General features: G+C 40.5%; 1 protein-coding gene and 1 non-coding gene across 3 annotated transcripts in view; both read right to left on the minus strand.

Annotated features, from left to right (window-relative positions):
- LRFN5 (leucine rich repeat and fibronectin type III domain containing 5) overlaps positions 1-26562 on the minus strand; it is a 101674-nt gene that overhangs the window by 34887 nt on the left and 40225 nt on the right. The window contains exon 2 of one of the 2 annotated variants that reach the window (XM_038756620.1): positions 10263-10433. The exons of the other annotated variant lie outside the window; for it this stretch is intronic. The gene's annotated coding sequence lies outside the window, so the exon portion shown is untranslated. The remainder of the gene's footprint in view (positions 1-10262; positions 10434-26562) is intronic. 2 annotated transcript variants of the gene reach the window in all.
- LOC119937442 lies at positions 15367-15503 on the minus strand. Its single transcript, XR_005454111.1, has one exon. It is a non-coding gene; the product is annotated as a small nucleolar RNA SNORA7 (small nucleolar RNA).

Consider the following 26562-nt stretch of genomic DNA (forward strand, 5'->3'; position numbering starts at 1 on the left):
CTTGTGGATGAGTTTAGTTTTGCTCTGCTTATAGATGTTTTGCGATCTCTGTTTGAATTCAATTCGTAAATTCTTCCTCACTCCACTTTCTATTTTGCCAATTGTACATAAACAGGCTGATATAGACCTGGAAAGTCTGGATCAGATCATGTGGTTCAAATCATCTTGTCCCAAGTAATTTTCACCACATAGGCGATTTGTGTAAGTCACTTAACTTCTCTGTGCCTCGCTTTATTTGCAAAATGAGGATTGAATACCTGCACTCTGTCCCTCTTACACTGCCAGCCCAAAGTGGGACTGGTTCCAATCGACCTTGTTTCTACTCAATCAATCCACCAATGGGACTTTTTGAGTTCTTACTGTGTGCAGAGCTATCTAGTTAACATATGGGAGAGTACAACAGAGTTGGTAGACAGGATCCCTGCTCTTGAGGACCTGCAGCATCTAGGACAATGCTCAGGACAGAGAAGATGCTTCATAAATCCTTATTACGGTATGTAAATGCTTACTGTGTGCCAAGCACTATACAAAGTACCAAGGTAAGTACAAGATAACGGGGTTGGACAGTCCCTATTCCACATGGGGCTCAGAGTCTAACCACAATTTTTATTAGTCTTGTGACAGGTAGAGTTTGGAGGAAAGGGACAGAGCTAGTGAACCAAAATGGCATTCTGTTCCTAGATTTTACCAGTTCGATCAAACTTTTTTTTTTTTAATGGTATGTGTTACGTGATTATTATGTGCCAGGCACTGCACTAAATTAGACACAGTCCATGTCCCACAAGAGGTTTACAGTCTTAATCCCTATTTTACAGATGAGGTAACTGAGGCACAGAGAAGTCAAGTGACTTGCCCAGAGTCACGCAGCAAACAAGTCACGGAGCCAGGATTCCAGACCCATGCTCTTTCCACGAGGCCATGCTGCTTCCAAATGGCTTTTCTGCATAGCCATCCAAATCAAATATTAGGTTCGGTGTCTTTAGACCAATCTCTGGACATCCACTGCCAGATGGGCGTTACTGCAGGAAGAAAAGCCTGAGAATAGAGGCCCAGCTCCTGTTTTGCATCATTACAATTCAAAAAGAATCGATCATTCTGCTAAACACATGTCCCTGACAACAATAACAAATGAATGAGACTGGTTGCAGGAAGCCAAGTAACTGATTCTTTGAATCAAGGACTGGGCAGTACTGCACATGGCTGACAAAGGGAGCCTACTCCATTGAGCTCTGAAGGATGAAGATGAGGGAGAGGAAAAGGAAGTCCTCTCTATCTGCCTTCCAGCACGAAGCCGATTGCTCTTATAATCCAATGGGGTGACAGAGACTTCATGATTTACAAATTATGGGAGCCAAGGAAAGAGCTAGGACATGAGGATAAATAGTTTTACCATGTCAGAATAACATAACTGAAATAATATGATTGATGAAATCAATCCACCAGTCCTATTTATTGAGTCCTTACTGTGTGCAGAACACCGGAAATAAACAAGGAATGAGGGTGGGTATAGTACTTTGGTGCTAGAGTTGCCAATGGGCTAATGGGATTTAGGGATAAGTGCTTGGGAGAATACATTTAAGTAAGAGATCCAAACCCTGCCCGCATAGAGTTTACAATCTAAAGGGACAAGAGACCATGCGCAGTCAGTGAGAGGCAGTGTGGCAGAGTGGAAAGAGGATGGGTGTGGGTGCCAGGAGACAAGAGTTCTAATCCCAGTTTTGCAACTGGCCTGCTGTGTGATAGGAACCTGACCTTTTGGTATCTGGCTTTCTTCACCTGTAAAATGGGAATATGATACCCTTCTCTCCCTGGGTCACGAATTGTGGGACAGGGAATGCTTCTCTGTGCCTCAGTTACCTCATCTGTAAAATGGGGATTCATTCATTCAATCATATTTATTGAGCACTTACTGTGTGTATTAAGCACTTGGGGATTAAGACTGTAAACCCCACACAGGACAACCTGATTTCCTTCTATCCACCCCAGTACTTAGAACATGCTTGACACATAGTAAACACTTAACAAATACCATAATATAATGATAATAATAATAATAATAATAATAATAATAATAATGATGATGGCATTTGTTAAGTGCTTACTATGTGCAAAGCACATGAGTGGGCATGTCCTAAGAGCCTCCTTCCATGCATTGGACAGTAAGTACTCTCAGCCCTCACCCAGGGAGCACCTGCTTCGAAATATACCACCACATCCACAATCTTTCTCTCCTGAAGCAAAATCACCCTGCAAGTGTTTCTAAAAGAGGCACTTACCGGCCTCAGGAATGCACTGGCAAATCGGTGGGCTGAAAAGTTCCAAAGCTTACAAGTCCTCCCTCAGTGTGATGCTAATGCCTATTGGCCCCCAGGAGGTAGGCTGAGGCCCATGAGCCATGGGTTAGAGCCAACGTCACTTCAACACTCCGGGTGACCAGAACACTCAGGTCTGGAGGAGCAGGAGATGTTGTAAGTCGCCTTATTTATCTTTGACCATTCCATTAGCAAATATTTTCTTGTTGGGCTCCTCTGCTAGAGTATAAGTTCCTTGTAGGCAAGGCAGCCCACACACTTTGCTCCTCTAATGCTAACCTACTCTGTACCTCGATCTCATCTACCCCGCCACCGACCTCTCGCCCACATCCCGCCTTTGGCCTGGAACGCCCTCCTTCTTCACATCTGACAGAGAATGACTCTCCCCCTGCTTCAAAGCCTTATTGAAGGCCCATTTTCTCCAAGAGGCCTTACCTGACTAAACCCTACTTTTCTCTTCTTCCTTTCCCTTCTGCGGCACCCTGACTTTATTCACCCCTTCCTCACAGAACTTATTTTATATCTGTAATTTTATTTATTTGCATTAATGTAGGTCTTCCCCTCTAGACTCTAAGCCCGTTGTGGGCAGAGAATGTGTGACCTTCTGACTCCTACGCTAGTGCTCTATTTACTACTCTATGCTCTTCTATGCAGAGCACCGTACTACAGGCTTGGGTGAGTACAATAAATTTAGTTCATGCTATCCACTCCCTACATATATCGCTTATGCACCTGTTAGCCTAGCCCCACTGCACTTTTGTGCATTTCCTTATACTCTACTACCTCACCTACCTCTGATTTATTTTAATATCTATCTAACCCTGTAGACCATAAGCTGCTTGTGGACAGAGACTGTGTCTACCCACTCTATCATATTGTACTTTCCCAAGCACTTCGTACAGTGCTCTGCAAACAGAAAAATGCCCAATAAGTACCACCAATTGATTGATGATATCTGCACTCAAGGAGTTTAGAGTCTACTGAGAGAGAATGACCAGCCTCTAGACTGTAAGCTCGTTGTGGGCTGGGAATGTGTCCGTTTACTGCTAAGCACTTAGTACAGTGCTGTGCACACAGTAAGCACTCAATGAATTTGACTGAATGAATGACAAAATTTAAAAATTAAAGGAAGAAGTGCTCAAGTACGGTATGTAAATCAATATGTTCAGAAATGCAAAAACAGATAGTGCAGGCCCTGGTAGGGAGGATGTGCGCTAAGGAAAAGACACATTTATATTATTCCCCCATTTCTGTTGCCGCATGCCAGCACTCTATCAATCAATCCTTCATATTTATTGAGTGCTTACTGTGCCCAGAGCATTGTACTAAGTTCTTGGGAGAGTACAATGTAAGAGACCTGGCACAATGTTCCCTTCCCACAACATGTATCCAAACAGGTTCATATTGTTGGAAAAGAGTTCTCTAATTTCCTGGCGACATTCCAGCCAAAAGGCTCATGATGAAAAAGAAATGCTACCGCACAACCGAATATACTTCACATCCGCACCAGAAAGTCCCAAACATTTAGTCACGTTAAAAAAAAATAGCTATTGCAGTTGTGTGATTAGAGGTACCTGGGCAATGAAATCTAGCATTTCAGAGCTGCAGGGAAATAAAGTATACAGAAATATCCTTCAGCCACAGCTCAATAGCATTTATTGAGCTCCTACTGTGTCCAGAGCACCATATTAAATGCTTAGGTGAATACAATGAAATTAGTAGATGCTCTCTCTGTCCTTGAGGAGTTTCCAATTTGCGAAGGATCCATTTTCTCCTACTAACGTCATGAGGTTTTTTTAAAGGGCATTCATCTCTAGACTGTAAGCACATTCTGGGCAGGGAATGTATCTGCCTACTCTGCTATATTGTACTTCTCCAAGCATTTAATACACTGCTCTGTGCATAGTAATGCCAAATGTCATCAACACTGACTTTTGTGCCAACACCACTGCATTGCTCTAAATTCAATCTTACTCTAATCTACCTTATGTAGAGCACTGTACTAGCTCCCTAGGAGCATACAACTTTAGAGAAGCAGCGTGGCTCAGTGGAAAGAGCCCGGGCTTTGGAGTAAGAGGTCACGGGTTCAAATCCCGGCTCCACCACTTGTCAGCTGTGAGACTTTGGGCAAATCACTTAACTTCTCTATGCCCCAGTTACCTCATCTGTAAAATGAGGATTAAGACTGTGAGCCCTACATGGGACAACCTGACCACCTTGTAAGTTCCCCAGTGCTTAGAACAGTGCTTTGCACATAGTAAGTGCTTAATAAATGCCATCATCATTATTATTATACAATAAAAGCAGAAGACAGGGTTCCTGTCCTAGAGGAGCTAGCAATTCAATAGCAAAAAGCAAAGCAAACTGCCACTTATTAAATCTGTCCTCCAGGACAAACATACCTTCCATGTCTCCTTTCCACATCCTATGCAGGTCTGCACAATTGGCTATTCTATTTATTTACTGCTGCTCTTTCAGTTTCACCTTCTCCTGCTAATCTCAGTGATCCAGTCTTTCATCTGTCTTGAACTTCACACTGATCCTGTTCCCCTCCATCTCAAAGGCTCCAGGCCACTGAGCTTAAGTGACATCCAATGTACTGAAGACCTTTCAAACCAATGAACTATATCACAAAGGAGAAATGCACATTTCTGCTCTGAATTTCCAATAGTATCAGAGTTTACAGCAATTGGGAACACAGGAAGATAACTTTAAAGGAGCTAATGAAGGGGGAACAGAAAAAGATAACTTTAAAGGAGCTAATGAAGGAAGAAATAAGTAAGGGAAACAGTGAATAGGGCAAGATACCATAAAAAGCACAGACACTATGGTAGAGGAATAAACAGACTATGAAACTGCCGTATTAGCATGGTTCTAATCGTGCCTACTTCACAGGAGAGATCTTATCCATCTTAGGAGGAAAGTCAAACAGCTGCTGGGTACTAAGTCAAAATGGAGAAAATCATAAACAAGCAAGACACACTAAAATAAAACTTCAAATGAAATACCATACCCCTGAAGTGCTTGAAAAAAGCAGCAGAAAATATGGACTGTCCTGTTGTACACCAATTATAAACAGGGTGACTACCTTAAAAAAGAGGCTTTGAGAAAATAATATTTGTTGCATATATTTAGATGGCGCATTCTTTAAGCACATAGCACACATCAAGAAGGGGGAAATGGTGAGTTAGTATGGACACAATCCCTATCCCACATGAGGCTCTCAATCTAAACTGTAGGAAGATGCAGGTTCTTTACTGGGTTGTGGCTGGAATAATGGCACAATTATCGGCTTAGGGGGTGCTCTCTGCTCTCACATTCATTCATTAAATCGTATATATTCAGCACTTACCATGTGCAGAGCCCTGTACTAAGTAAGAGCTGGGAGAAAACAGCATAACTATAAAACAGATTACCTGCCCACAACGAGCTTACAGTCTAGAGGGGTAGACAGACATTAATATAAATAAATTACACTTCTGTTCACTAGGAAGAGCTTTGACTAAATTGTGCTTTCAATGACCCCAAGGATGTCACTCCCCACCAGCTGTTCCCTTTTCAGGAATAATACCAAGAGAAAAAAACCACAGAACTGGAACAGTGACTCACTCTTGCTCAAAGTGCCTGGAACTGTATAACTAAGTCTCTCACACAGATCATATCCCAGGAAATAAAGAATGCTTCATTAAAAAAAAATTAAAATAAAAATCAATCCTGTTTAGCCTACAAATATTCAGCAGGTTTCTCTGCCTTGCAAAGCGTGATTAAACGCAGGAAGATTTGTGGAGAGTGGCCCTCTGCAGTAGAATTGATTTTGCCCTCTGAAAATAGGCTAGGTTTCTCTGTCCCTTTACAAAAGAATGGGTAATTAAACATTTTTTCCCCTTCACTGTTGAAAGCTGAGGCGCTTGTGGTGACTTCACTTCTAGGAGCCACATCGTCGGGAAACATTACGATTTAATATAGCACCATTTCCAACAAAGGAATTAATTTTAAAAACAGTCTGGGCAATTTTATAATTATCTCCAGTTGATTGACCCCCAACAATATAAGTGTCTATTCTTCGTTGCATTGTCTCAAATTCCTAGAACTAGAGTCTTTTCAAATGTTGGCTGCAATGGAAAAAACAGTAAATACACAGCGGTGTTCCCTGAATTGTGCAGACTGGTGCAATTTTAAAAATCTATAAAACTTTAAGGCACAAAATGTCAGATCAGCAAATTGATGATGCCTTCAACCACTAAGGTTCCCAATGTGTTCTGATGGGTCTACCAATATTACTAGGAAGCTGTATTGGATGGAAAAAAATTGCTCATGTACCACAAAAATTCAAGGATAGAACTCCCTTGTTTTTTATAAAGTTCCATGGACATTTACTCTTTTAACTCCTTACACAACATGAGCAGAGAACTCCGTATCAATGACACTGTCAGTTTCTTAATGTTTTGCTTTCACTTGTCTCCTGCATGCATTTGTAATTGCAAAAGGCCAGTCACACCTAAGCACAGCCTGGACGTAAATTTGTGGAATCGAATCTGGCAATCTACTAAGAGTTCTTCTTTAGCTACCTCTGGGCAGAATGCGTAGGAACTCCAACATTCTGGAGGAAATCGGATGGTTTTTAGGCTAATGAGAAGTTGTTTGACCCAATCTTAAAACTGTTCAGAAGAGCACGTAGTTGGACAACTTAATGCTTTTTAACAGGCATGAAAAATGTGCAGGAAAGAAAATGACTCCCATACATAAGAGAGAATGATTTACCGATGCACTCTCATTGTGTTTCATAATTAGTCTGTGAAATTAGAGCACTGAGCAAAAGAGTTACTCATTGACTCACAGAAAATTATGTACAGTGCATTAGTGTGCCTACTGCATCTAAAAGACAATATAAATTTTAAAAAGCAGTGTCAAAAAACACAAGTCACATGGTCATAGAGTGATGTAAATATGTACCAATGAAAAGGATTTTTAACTTTTTAATATGTCCATAGATGAATAGTTAATTTTCAAAGGGTTATAATTCACATCCAGCAGAAGCATCCTGTGTTAACTCTTCAAGAGATGTTTCATTACCAATGGTAAATAGACCTTTCTTTAATGCTGACATACACTTTAACCACTCAACTCAAACCACTCTACTCTACTACTCATTCACTTTATGGGAAGGTAAGGAGGTGTTTAAGCCAAGGTAAACTGTGCAGTATCATCTCAAAGTGAAAGAGCCCTGAGAGAAATACCAGTGCTGAAATATTCAGCTAAGATTATATCTCCTTAGATATTGAACAGGGAGACATGGGCTAAGGAACAAAATGTAACTAGCAGGTGGTATCATTTGAACTTTTCATGGTACTTGTTAAGTGCTTACTATGTGCCAGGCCCTGAACTAAGTGTTGGGGTAGACACAAGCTAACCAGGTTGGACAAAATCCATGTCCCCCAAGGGGCTCACAGTCTTAATCCCCATTTTACATAAAATTAAATTATAGGTTCTCAGAATTATTATGTAATGTTATATAAATAAAAAGATCCTAGATACAGAATCATAGCTCTGGAAAGGATTTCCAAGACCCAAGGTCATTCAATCTAATGCTGTACCTCAAATGGTACAGACAGGTAACTATCTATCCCATTCTTAATCATCGTCAAAGACAGTAATCCTACAACCTTCCTGAGTAATATGCACTTCTGGGGTATCACTGAAACAAGCTCTGAGAAGAGGCAGAGATAATAATAATAATAATAATGATAATAATAATAATGGTATTTGTCAAGCGTGTAACTATGTGCCAGGCACTGTCCTGGGGTTGATACAAGCAAATCGGGTTGGACATAGTCCCTGTCCCATGTGGGGCTCACAGTGTCAATCCCATTTTCCAGATGAGGTAACTGAGGCCCAGAGAAGTGAAGTGACTTGCCCAAGGTCACACAGCAGACAAGTGGAGGAGCCAGGGTTAGACAGAACATTTCCCGGGAGCGCAGGGACCCTGACCTTTCTTGTCTCCCCCTCCTGATTTAGAATAAGCCACAGATAGATTAGGATGAACAATGACATATCTACAAAAAATTTCTTTGAACTCCGGTGATAGACTCATTTCATTAAATCATATTTATTAAGTGCTTACTGTGTGCCAAGCACTGTATTAAGCGATTGAGAGGGTACAACAACAGACACATTCCCTGCCCACAAAGAGCTCACATCAGCAAGAAAGACTTCCCTGTTCACACCATCTTCCCTTCCCATGAAGCTCTATGGTGCTGATAAAGGACTTATTTTGGACAGAGCTGAACCAAACTTCTTACATATCACCTGCCTCCAAACGTATACCAGTGATAGATTTACATAACGGAATTAACTTGAATGCTGCATAAACCTCCCTACTTCTTTTGCAACTTCAGAATAATACCCAACTGCACATATTAAGTCATTTCAGTTACCAGAGCAACGGTTCTCTTGAATCAAGGCCTCACTTCACCCTCTTTATGGCTTCAAGAAGGATTAAAGATACTATTTATTACGTGCTTACCTTGTGCCAGGCGCTGTGCTAAGCATTAGGGTAGTAGATACAGAATGATCAAATCAGATTTAAGAGGCCAAAGAGAAAACAGTACCAAGTGCTACAAATATCAAATACAATAAAAAACAAAAGATAAACTTTGTGTGGACCCAATGTGGCTGGGACTGTGGATCCTACATTAATAATAATAATAATTATTATGGTATTTGTTAAGTGTGCCACATGCCGTACTAAGCACTGGGGTAGATGCCAGCTAATCAGGTTGTACACAGTCCCTATCCCTAATGGGGCTCATAGTCTTAATCCCCATTTTACAGATGAGGTAACTGAGGCCCAGAGAAGTGAAGTGACTTACCCCAGGTCACATAGAGACACGTGGCAGAGCTGGAATTAGAACCCATGACCTTCTCACTCCCAAGCCCATGCTCTATCCACTATACCATGCTGTTTCTCATTAGCCTGTTCAGACAGACAGACACAAACACACACACACACACACACACACATTCACAGGTGAATTCACAGTCAGCCGTGTCTTTTTCAAACATCAATCAAAGGCATTTACTGAGTGTTTACTATGTGCAGAGCACTGTATTAAGTGCTTGGGGGAGTACAATACAACTGAATCAGCAGATATGTTCCCTGTCCATAACAGGCTGGAGGGCAAATACAGATAGGATCAGATTAAACCAGATGGGATACAGTCTCTGTCCAGGGTTTACTGTCTAAAAGAAAGGCTAAACAGTTCATTTTATCCGCATTTTACATGTGAGGAAACTGAAGCATGAGATGACACCACAGGCAATTGGCGGAGGTGGGACTACAACCTGGCTCTCTTGACTCTCTGTTCCATGATTTTTCCACTAGGCAACACAGCTATTTTGGAACGCCTGTGACTGGGAACCATTTCTTATCTTTCTCTACAAGCATATGTAGAGGTTAGCAGCATATTTCTGACAAAACTGTGTCACAAGCTTTACTCCCTCCATAAACTCTACCATTTGGCATCTCTTGCTGCCTATATTTAGGCATTAACTTTATGACAAGAAGAAAGAGAGTGGGGGATGTTTTCTCAAGGCTCCTCAGAGAATTGGTGAGATACCTCAGAAACACCTCTTCTTCAGATAGGGGAAAGAGGAAAAATGGAATCTGCTGATGATTAGGAGCAAATTCTCTCTGACCTATCAACTATGCTCCTTCTGAGACCATCTCCATCTCAAATGCAAAATGAATCTCCCAACTAAACAGGGAGGCCTTACTTGTGATCTCTATCTCCAAGAGGATCAGGAGGAAATTTAATTATTGGCTCTGACATTCCACTTCCAAATACCGTTATATTTACCTACTGTGGGTAAAAAACAATGTGACTGTTCTTCCCCTAAAAGAGAAAAACAACAGGTGCCCTTAGAGAGAGCACATTTATGCACATGACTTACTTCTAGAGCCTGCAGAATCCCTCACAGTTGGGGAGAAGGGCCCAGCACTGCCTGGCTACTGCAGAAGCTGAACAAGGTGAATGCATCTCCAAAGCTGAAGCTGAATTCTGCTGTTTGGGCTTTCCAGTACCGCAAGGCTTCTTCCCACTTGGGTGACTGGCACCTGGGATTCTTCAGGGGACAAGGATAAAGAAGTCGGTAAGTTCCAGGTTTGGGTGGTAAGGGGAGGGGACAAACCCATCAGAATGAGTATTACATATGGAAGTCCAAAACCAAAACCTTCCTGATAAAATCACACAATCTGAATGGCCATATTCTTTGAACATGGCTGCCCGCTCATCTCTGCATTCTGAGGGGATGGATTCATATCCCAAACATTTCCAATGAGCTCCAACCTCCAGATTGTGGAGAAATTCATTCATTTCCCAATGGTTTTAGTCTTTCTTCTCTGCCTTGATGAATTTCGAATCCAGAAGCTAATGCTTGGAATGGATTAACTGAAGGTATTTTAATGTGTGAGTATTACAATTTCATACAGTGAGTCAGTCAATTGTATTTTTGAGCATTTACTGTGTGCAGAATGCACGGGGATTCAGGAGCAAACCTCATAGGGTCCTGCCAAAATATGATTCACCAGAATGTGGGGCAAACAGCAGCAGCTTTGACTATCTAGATTTGGAGAGTGGCAGCCCTAAACAGACCCTATATAATGGATTATTGATGTTAACAAAAGACCAGAGGCCTGCTGGGATATAGTGAAATTGTAGGAATGAAAGAGGATGCATAATCTTGTTTGAAAAAAAAAGGTGTAATTTCTACATGACAATACCGAAAAGTTGTTTGTAGTAATGCAGCATCCCAACATTCAAGAAATAGGAAGTGGGACTCATGTACGCAATAATTCTAAAACATGACTTGTTAAGCACATTTTGGAAAATTAAATTAGAAAACCAGTACTGAATGAGTAAACCAGAAGAGATATTATTAAAAGGTCTTTCATTGGAAAATATGTATAACAAAATCAACCAAGAAAAATTCACTTTACTACACATGTACAGCAACATCGGAGTAGACTAATGTAAGATTAGATATAAAGTGTCACATTGTAACGCTCCAGAAAGCAGCAACTCAACAATTGCTCTAGACTGTAGATTTGTTCCAGACTGTAAACTCACTGTGGGCAGGGAACGTGTCTACCAAGTCTTTTGTACTCTCCCAAGCACTTAGAACAGTGCTTTGCACACAGTAAGTGCTCAATAAATGCCACTGATTGACCAAGTAAAAAATACAGCCTGGCAAAGTGTCTAATCTATCACTGCACATGAATAACATCATCCAGGATTTCATCCAGTCAATAAGGGTGCCATCATGGATGTGGAGCTAACCTTCTGTAGATTCCCATATTTTGGCTTACTGCTAGCGTCTCTTCTCTCTGTGTTTGTGTAATAATAGGACTTATCATGAGACACAACATGGTTTAGTGGAAAGAATATAGGCCTGGGAATCAGAGAACCTGGATTCTAATCCCAGTAATGCCCAATGCTTGCTGTGTGACCTTTGGCAAGTCACTTACCTCCCCCATGCCTCAGTTTCCTCAACTGAATAGAAGGGATTTCAATGCCTGTCATCCCTCCTATTTGAACTCTGAGCCTCACGTGGGACAGAGACTGTGTCCAACTTGTTTAACTCATATCGAACCCAGTACTTAGCATACTGCTTTGACATACAGTAAGCGCTTGACAAATACCATACTAGAGTAATAAGAAAAACAAAATTTATTTTAACCACCTCGTTGACGTTTTGACTAGCTTTTTTATGACAGTTTCTCCACGCTTTCTATATAAGGAAAAGCAATAGCATAAAATTGTGTGGTAGGTTTGTATTATTTTAGTAAGAGTCCATGTTCTCCAGTTTCACTCGAATATTTTGACATCAAAACTTTCAAATTCATTCGTTCATTCAGTCGTATTTATTGAGTGCTTACTGTATGCAGAGCACTGTACTAAGCGCTTGGAAAGTACAATTCGGCAACTGATAGAGACAATCCCTAGCAACGATGGGCTCAGTCTAGAAGGTGATGACAGACAACAAAACTAAATAAGTAAATAAGCAGATAGGCATAAATAGCATTAAAATAGATAAATATAATTATATACACACATCATTAATAAAATAATCTGTCCCACAGTGGCCTCAAAACAATAGTTGTGGAAAATTATGGATATTTTATAGGTTCAGAGTGTCCAGGGTATAATTTTATTGCAATATTTTTTCTGCCCATTTATTCATATTTGATTATTTTGGATAAATTTGAATGATATACTGTTGCAGATAAAAAATAAATTAGAATAAATACACAGAAATGGTTTATTATCATGAGTTCTTACAAAATACATTTCCACTTCAGTTCTTCTTGCTCATATTACTCATAGTCTTTATTGTGATGCTTCCCCCCGGCTTCTTGATATTATTGCTGTGGCTTAGGTTTCTTAAGCTTCCAAATGTCCCCTCATTTTTAAGTATATATTTTACAAAACTCCGAGCTAAACAATGATTCACATGGACTCCTCTAAAGACCTTGATTTTGAAGTCGCCTAAGTCAAGAATTCTTAAGACGATACACCTGATTCAGTAATGTAAGCACATAATTGATTATTTTAGTAATCAATGTAATGATGCAAGGATGCGGACTCATGTCCCCATCAGCTATGTCAAATGGTTTCTTCATAACAGGACTGACCTACACTGGACTTTCCAAGACTTTTTTTTGTAATGGCATTTACTATGTGCAAGGCATTGTTCTAAGCGCTGGGGTAGATTCAAAGTAATCAGGTTAGATACAGTCCCTGCCTAATGTGGGGCTCACAGTCCTAATCCCCATTTTACAGACGAGGTAAACTGAAGCACAGAGAAGTGCAGTGACTTGTCCAAGTTCCCACAAGTGGCAGAGCTGGAATTAGAACTGAAGTCCTTCTGCCTCCCAGGGCCATGCTCTATCCACTAGGAATACTGCTTTTCAGCTGTTTGACTGCTTAGTACAGTGCTCCGCACACAGTAAGTGCTTAAAAAAACCACCACTGATCAATCAAGTCCTAACAAAAATGGACCTTTCAGGAATCACAGAACAGGTTGGTCCAAACCCAAACACTGGAGATTGTCATTACCAGTAGTAATTATGGTATTTATTGGGTGCCCACTGGCTGAACAATGCACTTTGCTAAATGCTGGACCTAACCAGGCAGTGGCTGGAAACAAGTCTATCAACAACTTGCCTGGCTACAACCAATCCCCCATATTTTCCATTGATAGGTGGGAGGTTCAGGATTAGGCAGAGCCCCAAGAAACTCAGTATATATTTCCCCCATAAAGAGGACCAAGACACACGGGGGATGCAATCATGTCTAACTGACATTAAATGAGAATGAGTAATAAAAATTTTTCTCTTAGAGGTAAGTTTACTCGCCCATAAAAGAAAAAGAAAACTCAGTAATCACAATAAATTGTGGGAATTATCTCCTTCAGGAGAACAGCTTCTACTACCTCTTTGTCACCTCATTTCAGAATTTAACAATCTTCACAGACAGAAGTTATGATAGTGTTATGTTATGTTATAGTCAATGATGCCAGAAACCAGGCTGGATCCTCACAGATAAATAAGCAATTCCCTATGGGTAATGTTGGCATTTTCTGAGGTGAAGTCACATCTCTCAAAGCACAAAGGAACTATTAAGTGGACCAGAGAACTAATTTAATAAATGCCACTCTGGGGGCCTGGTATTGATTGGATTTACTTGTGCGATCAAATCTGGCCCAGTGCATAATATTTGACCCACACTCTTGCTTATTCTCAATTCTGAACTCATTTTGGCCCCTCCCCAATGAGATACGATTATTAAATAAAAACATTAGGCAATTTGAGTTTATTAGCTCAATATTAAATTATGTAAGGCACAGGAACTACCTTCAACTGAGGATCAATTCATAAATATGAATGACTGTAAACTTGAACTGAGAAAAAAGCAGGCTGCAAGATTTTTTTTTGGTTTATTGATGGGAAAACTGCAGCAAGATTTCCATTACTTTAAAGCAAAACCCCCTTCAGTCCCATGGCTGCTATACTTCAGGAGGTTCTAATCTCAGTTTAAGAATTTGATTTTAATTATATATAACAATAACTACTTGAAGTTTACATCCTACTTTGGAGCTTTCTGATGATATATCATCTCACATTACTTTTTCAGCATTTGTGCACTTTAAAAGTGAAACAATTTAAAAAACAAATAAAATCATGGCAGAAATCATCACAAAGCTCATGTATCTTTCCTAACAATAATTTAATTGTGCCATTTGTTAGGCGCCCACTATAATAATAATAATCATAATAATAATCATAGTATTTGTTAAGCGCTTACTGTGTGTGAAGCACTGTTCTAAGCCCTGGGGGGGATACAAGGTGATCAGGTTGTCCCACGTGGGGCTCACAGTCTTAATCCCCATTTTACAGATGAGGTGACTGAGGCACAGAGAAGTTAAGTGACTTGCCCCAAGTCACACAGCTGACAAATGGCGGAGCAGAATTCAAACCCATGACCTCTGATTCTCAAGCCCGTGATGTTTCCATTTCCCTATGGATAAGTACTTTACTAGGAGATGGAGTTGACAGATATTTATGGAAACCAGACACGATCCCTGTCCCGCATGGGATTCTGTCTGAGAGAAAGGGAGAACTGATCTTATATCCCCTTATATCCCCTTTTTACCGAGAAGGTGACTGAGGTACCAAGAACGTAAGTGACTTGCCCAAAGTGAGGCAGCAGGCAAATGTCTATGTCCAACCTGATTAACTTGTATCTACCCCAGCACATAGTACAGTGCTTTGCAGATAGTAAGCACTTAACAATTACCATAATTATTATTTAACAACCACTCAATCTCCACTTCTCACACCCCCTTCTGCATCACTTATTCACTTGAATCCTCACACTTTAAATACTTGATATTCAACCTACATGTATGTAGCCCTTTAATCTCACATTTCTCCTATCTTAAGTCTCTGCTCTCGACTCTCTCCCATGCTGCTGCTGCCCAGCACAAGGGAGTTTTGACTTGTAGCAGACTGCCTTCCACTCGCTAGCCACTGGCCAAGCTAGGAGTGGAATGGTAGGCCTCTGCTTCACTCTCCCTCCTGTAGCCGAGACTGGTAGAGTACTAGAAACTCTCCAAGTGTGACCCTGAGAGGGTCATGTGAGATATGGATAGCATTAATTCAGAGGCTAAAAAGCAAGGATTTTAAAAACAAATACTTGGAATAATACTTGGAATAATTATGTGCTTTGCACATAATAAGCAGGAGAGAAGCAGCGTGGCTCAGCGCCTTACCTCCTTCTCTTCCCCACAGCACCTGTATATATGTATATATGTTTGTACGTATTTATTACTCTATTTATTTATTTATTTATTTTACTTGTACATATCTATTCCATTTATTTTATTTTGTTAATATGTTTGGTTTTGTTCTCTGTCTCCCCCTCTAGACTGTGAGCAGACTGTTGGGTAGGGACTGTCTCTGTATGTTGCCAACTTGTACTTCCCAAGTGCTTAGTACAGTGCTCTGCACACAGTAAGTGCTCAATAACTACGATTGATTGATTGATTGATGACTGAGCCCCACGTGGGACAGCCTGATCACCCTGTATCCCCCTTCAGCGCTTAGAACAGTGCTTTGCACATAATAAGTAGGAGAGAAGCAGCGTGGCTCAGCGCCTTACCTCCTTCCCTTCCCCACAGCACCTGTATATATGTATATATGTTTGTACATATTTATTAGTCTATTTATTTATTTATTTTACTTGTATATATCTATTCTATTTATTTTATTTTGTTAATATGTTTGGTTTTCTTCTCTGTCTCCCCCTTATAGACTGTCAGCCCACTGTTGGGTAGGGACCATCTCTATGTTTTGCCAACTTGTACTTCCCAAGCGCTTAGTACAGTGCTCTGCACACAGTAAGCGCTCAATAAATACGATTGATTGATTGATTGACAGATTCTCAAAGCAGATTCCATGTAAGGTTGTTGTTTACTAAATTCATTTCTGATCTCACAAAGCAACACCCTTGATCAGTTTTTACAGAGCACATTAAAATTTGAATTCCATTCTTTCCCAAGCTGTAAACATTCCTCTCATCTTGAATGCTCAGAAAACACTTCTGAGTTAAGAATGTTAGGACCAAGAGACTCATAAAATTTCCAAGCCTTCAGAAGATAGCAGTAAAATCTGGAATCTTTCCCATTCTTATATAGACAACTTGACAGAATCCTCTCATGCTGAAGGAAAGAAGAGATAAAGGAGAAAATGTCTAGAAGAGCTTTTAAAAAAAACAAAGGCAACCTGAATATTAAAGCCCTTTTTATCATTTTAAAGTATTCAATCCTGTCTAGTTAAGGGAACACAGAATACTTTCAATTTGCTTCATTTCCACTGTCTTTGAAATAGTCTATCCATTTTTTTAAAAAGACAAAGCTACACAGATATTTCTTTCTTGGAGAGTCCAAGTTCATTAAAAACGATCTACTCACATGAGATTCAGAAACCGAGGAAACTTTTCTGCTGGGATTCAGAAATTGAGATGTTACATTCAGTTCTCCATTTTCCCCCTGGATTCCACACTGACTTTAGTGGGTAACCAGGAATCTCAGAGGGCTGTAAACGGAAAAGATTTCTGCATAACTCTGCCCTGGTGACTTTCTTGACTGCTGACTCTGCAAATTCACCTTGCCTTCTTGATTGAAAGCTCCTTGAGGGAAGGGACCGTTTTTACCTCTAGTGTACTCTACCAAGTGCTTAGTACAATGTTCTGTATTCAGTAAGTGCTCAGTAGATAGTATTGATCGACTAACTGACTGGAGAGAAAAACCTAACGCTTCAGTGAAACCTAGAAAATCTAATCAATATATACAGGATTCATTTCTTAACCACAGGGGTTAGGTTCCTGAAAGTAGCTTCAACTGGCCAAACCAAAGGCTCATTGGAAAATGGAGATGGGGAGGCGTTTAAAGACTCTGTGGCTTCCACCACCCAGATTGTGCTATGGAGCCACTACTGCTAATAAATGACATAGTTACAATAAGTCTTCTGGGGAATTTTAATGAGCTTTTGACATACTAATAATTCAAAGCAAAATACAATCTTAGCACCCAGAGTAGCAAGCTAGATCTCAATATATTTGAGTAATAATTGTGGAAATAATCAAAATAATTGTGATATTTGTTAAGTGCTTACAATGTGCAAGGCGCTGTACTACGCGCTGGGATGGATACAAGCAAATCAGGCAGGACACAGTCTCTGTCCCTCATGAGGCTCACAGTCTTAATCCCCATTTTACAGTTGAGGTAATTGAGGCCCAGAAAAATTAAGTGACTTGCCAAGGTCACACAGAAGACATGAGGTGGAGCCAGGGTTAGAACCCAGGACCTTCTGACTCCCAGGTTCGGGTTCTATTCACTAAACCAGGCTGCTTCTCTAGAAGCAGGCTATACTTCCTGTGACATATCCAGGTCTCACAGCCATAGAGAAGGCTGGACCCAATTAAAGCTGAATAGAGCTTCAATTTGGTATGAAGTCCAATGTTTTGTTGTTGCCAAACTCTCTCTGCCCTGTTCCCAAAGCCACACACTGACCATTTTTTAGTTCTCTTTTCTAATTCTGTTCATCATTAGGCAGCATTCAGCCTAAGTTACAATTAAGTTCTGTTGCTATTGAAAATAATTTGCTTTGCTTAGGATTTGCTAGGTTTTGGCTGGTACTTTACCTGGTTTTTCTTCAAGCTCACTGTCGGTCCATAACAGCGGGCCAACTCTATAAAACAATTCACAGTCATCTAGTCATCTTGCTTATGAGCCTCAAGAACACGGTCATCAGCAGATCTTGGATTACTGCCTTGGCAACTTTTTATGAGTTGGAAGAATTTCCCAGTGTATTCAATTTCCACCTTCAGTTTCCAGATCGCTATTCGTGCCTACAGCCCTGGTGACCTAGAGTAGGTTGACCAGAACTGTACCTACCATACATCCTAGCTGTACCTTTGTGACAGAAATCATTTACGAGGAGTGGGAATAGACAAGTCTTCCAATGGGTCAAGAGCTGAATCAATAATTTAGTATACAAATGCATATATGAAACATGTGCTAAGGGAGCAAATAAAATACATAAGTAAAAGGGGATCTGTTGGGTTGTTGTGAAGTTAGGGTCAACAGAAGCCCAGATCTGGTGAACTTTAATCTTGCTTTGCTATTATAAAAAAAAAACACCCAGCGTATCAGAGAATATTAGGAGACTAATGGAAGCATAACAACTCAGCCACATTCAACACAAAGAAGGATGGCACTTGCTGCTCATCTATGTTCAATTGTTCTTATATCAATTGATCGATCAATAGTATTTACTGAGTGCTTACTATATGCAGAGCTCTGTCTACCCTAGAGCTTGGCACACAGTAGATGTTTAATTCATAGCTATAAGTGTCATTATCACTGTTACGAATGATAACCAGAATCAGATTCGAGAGTGCAGCAAAGAGTAAAGCTAGACTTTGTTGTGGGCAGGGAATGTGTCTGTTTTTCATTGTACTCTCCCAAGCACTTAAAACAGTGCCCTGCACACAGTAAGCACTCAATCAATATGACTGAATGAATGAATGGCTTCCTAAAGAATAATCTTGGGCAAGTGATTTATCTGCTTTGTGCCTCAGTTTCTTCATCTGCTAATTGGGGATTAAATACCTGTCCTCCCTCCCCGCTTAGATTGTGGGGCCCAGATTGTGTCCAATATGTCTGCATTGAATCAGCCCTAAGGCTTCACCGCTATGCTTGGCTCACAGTGAATGCTTAACCAAAACCACAATATTATTATTAAAATCAAATCACAGAAGCATCAGTTTGCAGAGAAGCCTCCCCCTCTCAAATCCTTTAAGTGTTGCATTTGTAATTCAGACATCTTCAGATTCTGTCTTCTCAAACCTGGCTGATAATCTGACCTGTCTCTAAAGCAAAAGTGCCCTACTTTTGTTACGAGGGCCTGCCCCAACCACAACAAACAACAAGAAAGAGCATTGAGAATTATAAAAGATAGACTCACAGCAGCAACTCCAAAGTCTGACAGGCAGATGGTTATGGACAATTCAGTGCCAGGATATGTAACGATGCCACAGCTAATTAAATTCAGGAAATTAATCAGAGCTCCCGGGATAGGAAAATAGGAAAACCAATTGCCATGTTCTCGGTCCCCTTAGGTTAATGTGCCAAATATCAACTCATAATCTGACAGCACTATCTTCTGTCTCCCAAATAATAGAAAAAGTCAACACTCATGCACTTTCAGGCTAATATGCAAAATTTTTATAAAAGCAAAATCCTGTCTTTGGCTTTGTTTTTATTCACCTTTTTGATACTGCCACACACTGGACCAATCATTTGAAACAACAATCAAGAATGACCTCAAGAAGTTGTTACCACCATCATAATCATATTTGTCTCATTAATAACACTTACCGAACACCTCTTGTGGATAGAGCCCAGTAACATGCCCTTGGGAGTAAACAAAAGTAAAAAAAAAAAAAAAAGTGATGCCCTCCCTAATGGGGCATACAGATCAATAGTGGGAAAGACCAGCAGATATAAATTAGCAAACAGTATCTACCGTCCAGTTGTGTCCTTTCAAATAATAATAATGATGATGATGATAATAATAATAATAAGAATAATAATAATAATAAATGTGGTATTTGTTAAGCACATACTATGTGCCAGGCACTAAGCCCTGGGGTAAATAGAAGCAAATCAGGTTGGAGAGACTCCCTAACCTACATGGGGCCCAGAGTCTTAATCTCCATATTCTAGGCAGAGAAGTGAAGCGACTTGACCAAGGTCACACAGCAGGCAAGTGGCAGAACCAGATTAGAACCCAGGTTCTTCTGATTCCCAGGCTTCTGCTTTACTTGTACATTTCTATCCTACTTATTTTATTTTGTTGGTATGTTTGGTTCTGTTCTCTGTCTCCCCCTTTTAGACTGTGAGCCCACTGTTGGGTAGGGACTGTCTCTATGTGATGCCAATTTGTACTTCCCAAGCGCTTAGTACAGTGCTCTGCACATAGTAAGCGCTCAATAAATATGATTGATTGATTGATTGATTGATTCTGCTTTATTTACCAAGCCACACTGCTACTCTGACATAACATAGCAGGTAGTTGCTTTGGTGGTCACTGATGTTCCTACCACTCACATTTTTTTTCCTTCAAATTTACCAGTAAACCAAGAAAACATTTTCGTCACCCAGATTTATATTATAATTCAGTGTATCTGATCCCTACTGAATGAAGAAGTGCCTCCTTTTGTTAGTGCAGAAAGTTCTAAGTTTTTGATTTGGTGCAACAATTCTATGACCAGCCATCCACAGCCATCTTGACTTTAAAGATTTCAATCATGTTGCCTCTCACCCTGTCTCTCAGGTTTGAAGAATCTTAATATACTTTGTTTCTCCCCATATTTAAGTTGGTCCAACCTCTCAATCAATTGCCCTCTACCGATTTTTCCAACCACTGTTCTGTACTGCACTGTAATGGAAATGTCAGAAGAAGCCCTTTAATGGAAAACACATTCACATTTTACTGCAGTTATGGCCTACCTTGATCTGAACTTCACATAAACTCTAATATGATGTTTGTGACTTAAGCAAAACCTGTCTGATTAGAGATAAATTCCAATGGGAATCAAAGTGGAGATTCAGAATCTCCAAGACGAGCCAAGGGATTTTCATCAGAAACGGAACAGACCAAAGTCATCTCCACCAACAGGAAATGAGATTAAGGAACTGAGGCTAGCGTCATTTGAAGAGCTGGAAATTACTTTACCCTCTTGAGGGCACGGATTATCTCTGATCTTCACAATTTACCACTGCATTTAGGGAACAGTGCTATGATAGAATCTTTACATCAATGTAGCAAGAAGCAAAATCCTGTGGAAACTAAACATTAGTACACTCAGTTGAGTTACACTGACCTAAGAGGCATATTCACTGGTGAGTGCAAATTCCAACTTTCACAAGAGAGTAGTTAGGAAAGGCAAAGATTCCACTGGACTTATCTATTTTCTTACAAAATTAAACCTCAGTCCTGTATAGGTCCTGCATTCAAACTAGGAGAAATTCATTAGCATAGGTAACTAAAGTAATAATTATCAGTCCAAACGTCCAACAAGGAAGTGGAACAGCTGGGAAGAAAGGGACCCAAGGTAGAGGGAAAAGATAGTGATCCTTAAACTCCTCAAATCCCTGACACATTATTCCAAAGAAGGGCTTACTTCTCCTGGAAATGCTATCCTGCCCAAATCTCCATCCAGCAACCTAACAATGCAATGATCTGTGGATCCCAATGCCCAAAACAGGAAGCTGCAAAAAATACTTTAGGTTGTCACCTAAAGTCTTTCCAGTAGAACAACAGCTGATTGGTTGGCTGGAAATAATGCCTGCTTCTAAGGCCTCCTGATAATTTAACTTTCAAAAATTCCGGCAGTCCCAGAAATATTACTGCTAGGGCAAACCAGAGTTTGGCAACTAGAACAGGGTTGATACAAGCATTACCATATAATTTTTTTAAAAAATCCTCTTCCTAACTTGGCATTTTTTTTTACATTTTAGCCTCTTGAACCCTAATTACATCCTGGGAATTGGTCTTCTATCAATTAGGGAAACAACACGGCCTAGTGAAAAGAGTATGGACCTGGGTTCTAATTCTGACTCTGCCACTTGTCTGCTGGGTGACCCTGGGCAAGTCACGTAATCTCTCTGTGACTCAGTTACCTCATCCATAAAATGAGGATTAACTACATCTCCCAAGAGCTTAGTACAGTGCTCTACACACAGTAAGTGCTCAATAAATACAATAAATACAACTGACTAGATTGTGAGTTCCCTCCCTCCCTCCTACCTAGATTGTGAGCTCCTTGTGGGAAAGGGACTGTGTCCACCCTGATTTTCTTGTATCTATCTCAGTGCTTAGTACAGTGCCTAGCACATAATAATTGCTTAACAAGTACCATTAAAAAAAGGGTTCGGGAAGACTGTCCATTGTAATAGCAAGAAAAGTATTTGGTAACACATAGAGTGAGTGGTCACCATCACAAACAGAATCACCTAACTAGCCATCTTTCAAATCTCTGGAAAATTTGTGTTGGTGTGTCCTTCAGCTCTCCATTACTGCTTGTTGCAAAACAAGGGATTGGGATACACTCTAACCATATGTGGGACTCAGTTTAGCAAAACCAAATAGCGTCAAGATATTTCCAATCAATCAATCACTAGTATTTACTGAGAGCCTGAGCACTGTAGTAAGCCCTGGGGATAGTGCTAAAGATTTAAAAGATGCAATAATAATAATGGCACCTACTAGGGTCTCACTAGGTGCCAGACATTTTGCCAAGCACAGTCCCTTCCCTCCATGGGGCTGACAATCTAAGAGGGAAGAAGACCTGGTATCTTATCCCCATTTTACAGAGGTGAGAACTAGAGCCTAGAGAGGTAAAGTGGCTGCCCAAAAGACACACAATGAACCAACCCCAGCATCTTTCCACTAAGTCATGGTGCCATCACTGCTCTCAAGGAGTTTAAAATCAAATAGGGAAGGCAGACACAAAATTAGTTGCAAATTTTGGGATGGTGGAGGGAGGGGGAGCAGAGAATGGAAAGATAGATAAGTGAATGAATAAATGCTTAAATAGTATAGACCCTGTCAGGAGTATTAGAGCTACAAAACCCTACAGATCAAGCCATTAATACAGTGCTCTGCACAAAGTAAACTCTCAATATATATCGCTGAAGGATTGATTAATATTGAAAGAGCTTCCAAGATACTGAAATGTGGTCCTGTGAAATAGCTGATAAACACAATAGTTACTGTTTTTTATGTAGTGTGGCAAATAGCTAACTATAGCACAATTAATGTACTTTCATTTCTGCAAGGCATTTAGATCACTGAAAATTGCCTCATTCTCTCACTGCAGGGCTTGCTAAATAGATCTGCCGTTGATCATCTTTTTCCTCTTCTTCAGCTGAAGAAGTTCTCTTCTGTGGGTAATTTATTTTCACCCCTTTACATATCTTACAAGCCCTCAGTACATTGCACTGTACAAAGTAAGTGCTTTAAAAATCACCATCGATTGACTACTAGTGGTACTATCCCAACTTGCAGGAGGGTAGATTGGAAGCTTTTTTTTTGTAATCAAATAACTGCAGGAGCAAAAAAGAGAACTCCAGTGGACTCTAAACAGAATCAAGACGTACAGATGTCTCTTCTCACCTTTAAATAAAATGGGTAGAGAGTGGCTGATGTAACGGGAAAATATGATCCCTCCTAACAAGGAGCTTACAGTCCACGGAAGAAACAAAAGAGTTGATCACAGAGGTGGAACTGGAGAAAAGGCTGGCCTATTCAAGATCCACTTCAGGAGAAAAGAGTAAGATGAGAGAAAGGGAATCAGAAGCAAAAATACTACAATAAAGATGAGGAGCTTTGCCCTTTACATAGCTGGTTAAACCCTGCGATATTTAAAGTTCTTCCCATTTTTCCATTTATGTCTTGTCAGACTATTCAAGCAGCAGGTCACTGTAGGTCCTGTAGTTAGACGTCCTTTCTTTTTTAAGTGGCAGCGTCATTGTCTAAAGATAAGATAAGCCTAAAATCATTGTAACATATGTAATGGAACAGTAAAACCTAAAATAATAAGTTGAGAAATACAATTCCCTTCTAATGGGGGCATAGGAAAGAGAGGGTCATTGATCATTTGCTCAGGCAAATGAAAGAAGTGTGGAATAATGCAGCATGACCTAATGGAAAGACCATGGGCCTGCGAGTCAGAGGACCTGAGTTCGATTCCCAGCCCTGCCACCTCCTCGCTGTGTGGCTTTCGGCAAGTCACTTAAATGCTCAGTGGCTCAATTGCCTCATCTGTAAAATGGGAAATGAGTACTTGTTCTCCTCCTAGACTGTGAGACCTATACGGGACAGGGACTGTGTCCCCCTGATTGACCTTTTTTATGGTATTCGTTAAGTGCTTACCATGTACCAAACGCTGTTCTAAGTGCTGAAGAAGGTACGAGTTAATGGGTCAGACACAGTCTCAGTCCCGCACAGGGTTCACAGTCTAAGTAGGAGGGAGAACAGGTATTTAATCCTTATTTTACAGCTGATGAAACGGAGGCACAGAGAGGTTAGTGACTTGCACAAGGTCACCCAGCAAGCAACTGGAAGACCCAGGATTAGAACCCAGGTCCACCACCTCCCAGGCCCACGCTCTATCCACTAGACTGCACTGTATAATGACAGAAGAAGCTCTGATTACTTCTCTCCATGTCTGACTACAGCTAACAATTCCGCCCTTCAACTGGTGGCCCAAAGGCAGACCCACATTTGGTTCTAAAAGCCCCTAGGGAAGAACAGGTGACCCCACTACAGCCCCCTTCACATTGCACCCCCTTTCTTCCCAAGGGAGTCCCCTGGAACAACTCTCCTGGGCTGGGGTGATTCGGAGCAGGGGGAGCAATTAATTACAGATTCAATACACTTGTGTCTATACCAGCAATTAGAAAAGAGCTTGACACATAGTAAGTGTGTAACAAATACCATAAAAAAGTGTGCCAAGCTTTCGTGAAATGTGAGGGGTTCCTGAAAGGACTGTACACTTCCACCATTAACTGGCCTAAACAGAGCCCCATAATGGCCCTTCACAGTTAAAAAAATCATTTGGAAATCCAAGTAGATAACAAGCTGATAACATTCCCTAATTGCATTCATTCAGAGTTTATATTATGGGTGCTAATTGCCTCAATGTCAAGCCCCAGGTCAAAAAAAAATAAGGCTAAAGAAATAGAACATCTTCAATTCAAATTTAAGATATGACCCGGCTGGTACTGGACTTCTTCAGACTCCTTGCTGCCATTGCTAGGATACTGGGAAGGGCTGAGGAAATACTTTGCAGGCAGATTTTTTTTTCTACCTTCTCTAAGACGCTGGTGAATATTAATGTGCGTCTGTGGGATAAAGAGAGCAGGGTAGTCCCTGAAAAATCACAAACATCTCTCTTTCTAACTAGAATCTCTGCACTAAAAATGAATGTTTTGCACCATGAAAGTAAAGTCAGTGCTTTTTAAGGCCAGTACAGGGAAAGGGGGATACCAGAGCCTGACTCGAGGCCTTAAACTGAAAGAGTTAATATAATGGTGACGTTTGAGCCTGCCAATGTTGGCTCAGGGAAAAAGAAAAAACGTCTCCCATTTATGAAGGAGCAAAGACATCAATCCATGGTATTTATTGAGCGCTTACTGTTTGCAGAGAGTTTTACTGAGCTCTTGGGATGGAACAATACAAGACTGCCCATAAGGAGCTGACAGTCTACAGGGGGAGGTGGATATTTAAATAGATTAGACAGGAGGTCCTTCTGTCTTAACCTGTGAGCTTGATGTAGTATAGGGACTGTGCCTGACTTAATTATTGTGTTAACTACCCCAGCCTTTAGTAGAGTGCTTAATATCACTATTCCTATTATCAAAGACCCCTGTCTTTAAGGGGTTTACAATCCAACAGGGGAGTCTATAAGTGGAGTGGCACTGCTCTTATCCAGTGTGAAAACCAGACTTTCAGAGAACTGGTTGGCGGGTTGTTCCCTGTTTGAGGCATGAGTCTCCACCTTAAAAAGATAACAATCAGGTTGGCAGATAGATCATGTTACTGTAGTTGAAGGTATCCTTTCCAGCCTTCCTCCTTCTAATACCTCCATTAACTGCATTTCTCCTATTCATCTTCTGTTGCCTGGATAGGATTTAAGACTTAAAAAATTTCCAGAATGAATTTCCAGCCCCCCTAAGCCTGTGTGAGACCTGTCCTCCCCCACATGCCTTGGTATTAAAATCTTTCAGGTTTCCAGGCTCAGCTCTAGAATTACAACAGGTTCAGGGTTACAGAATTAGTGTTGCATAATTACAATATTCTAAGTGTTACAGTAGCTGAGAAGGAATTTCAAGAAATATTAACCGTGGAGAATGTGAGCCAGTTAAATGAGGTGGTGAATTTGCAGTGGAATGAAACAAGCTATTTCTATCGGGAAACAACAACAAAGACTCAGGCAATGGGAGTTCTTCACTAGTAACCCCATAAATTATCGATGTGCTGGTGTCCTTTCCACTATCTCCAGTTCTGGGTCTAAAACAGCTCAGTAATAATTATGATAATTATGTTTTTTAAGCACTTACT

Source organism: Tachyglossus aculeatus, chromosome 14 (assembly GCF_015852505.1).
Source record: "Tachyglossus aculeatus isolate mTacAcu1 chromosome 14, mTacAcu1.pri, whole genome shotgun sequence".
In the NCBI taxonomy this organism is placed as follows: Eukaryota; Metazoa; Chordata; class Mammalia; order Monotremata; family Tachyglossidae; genus Tachyglossus; species Tachyglossus aculeatus.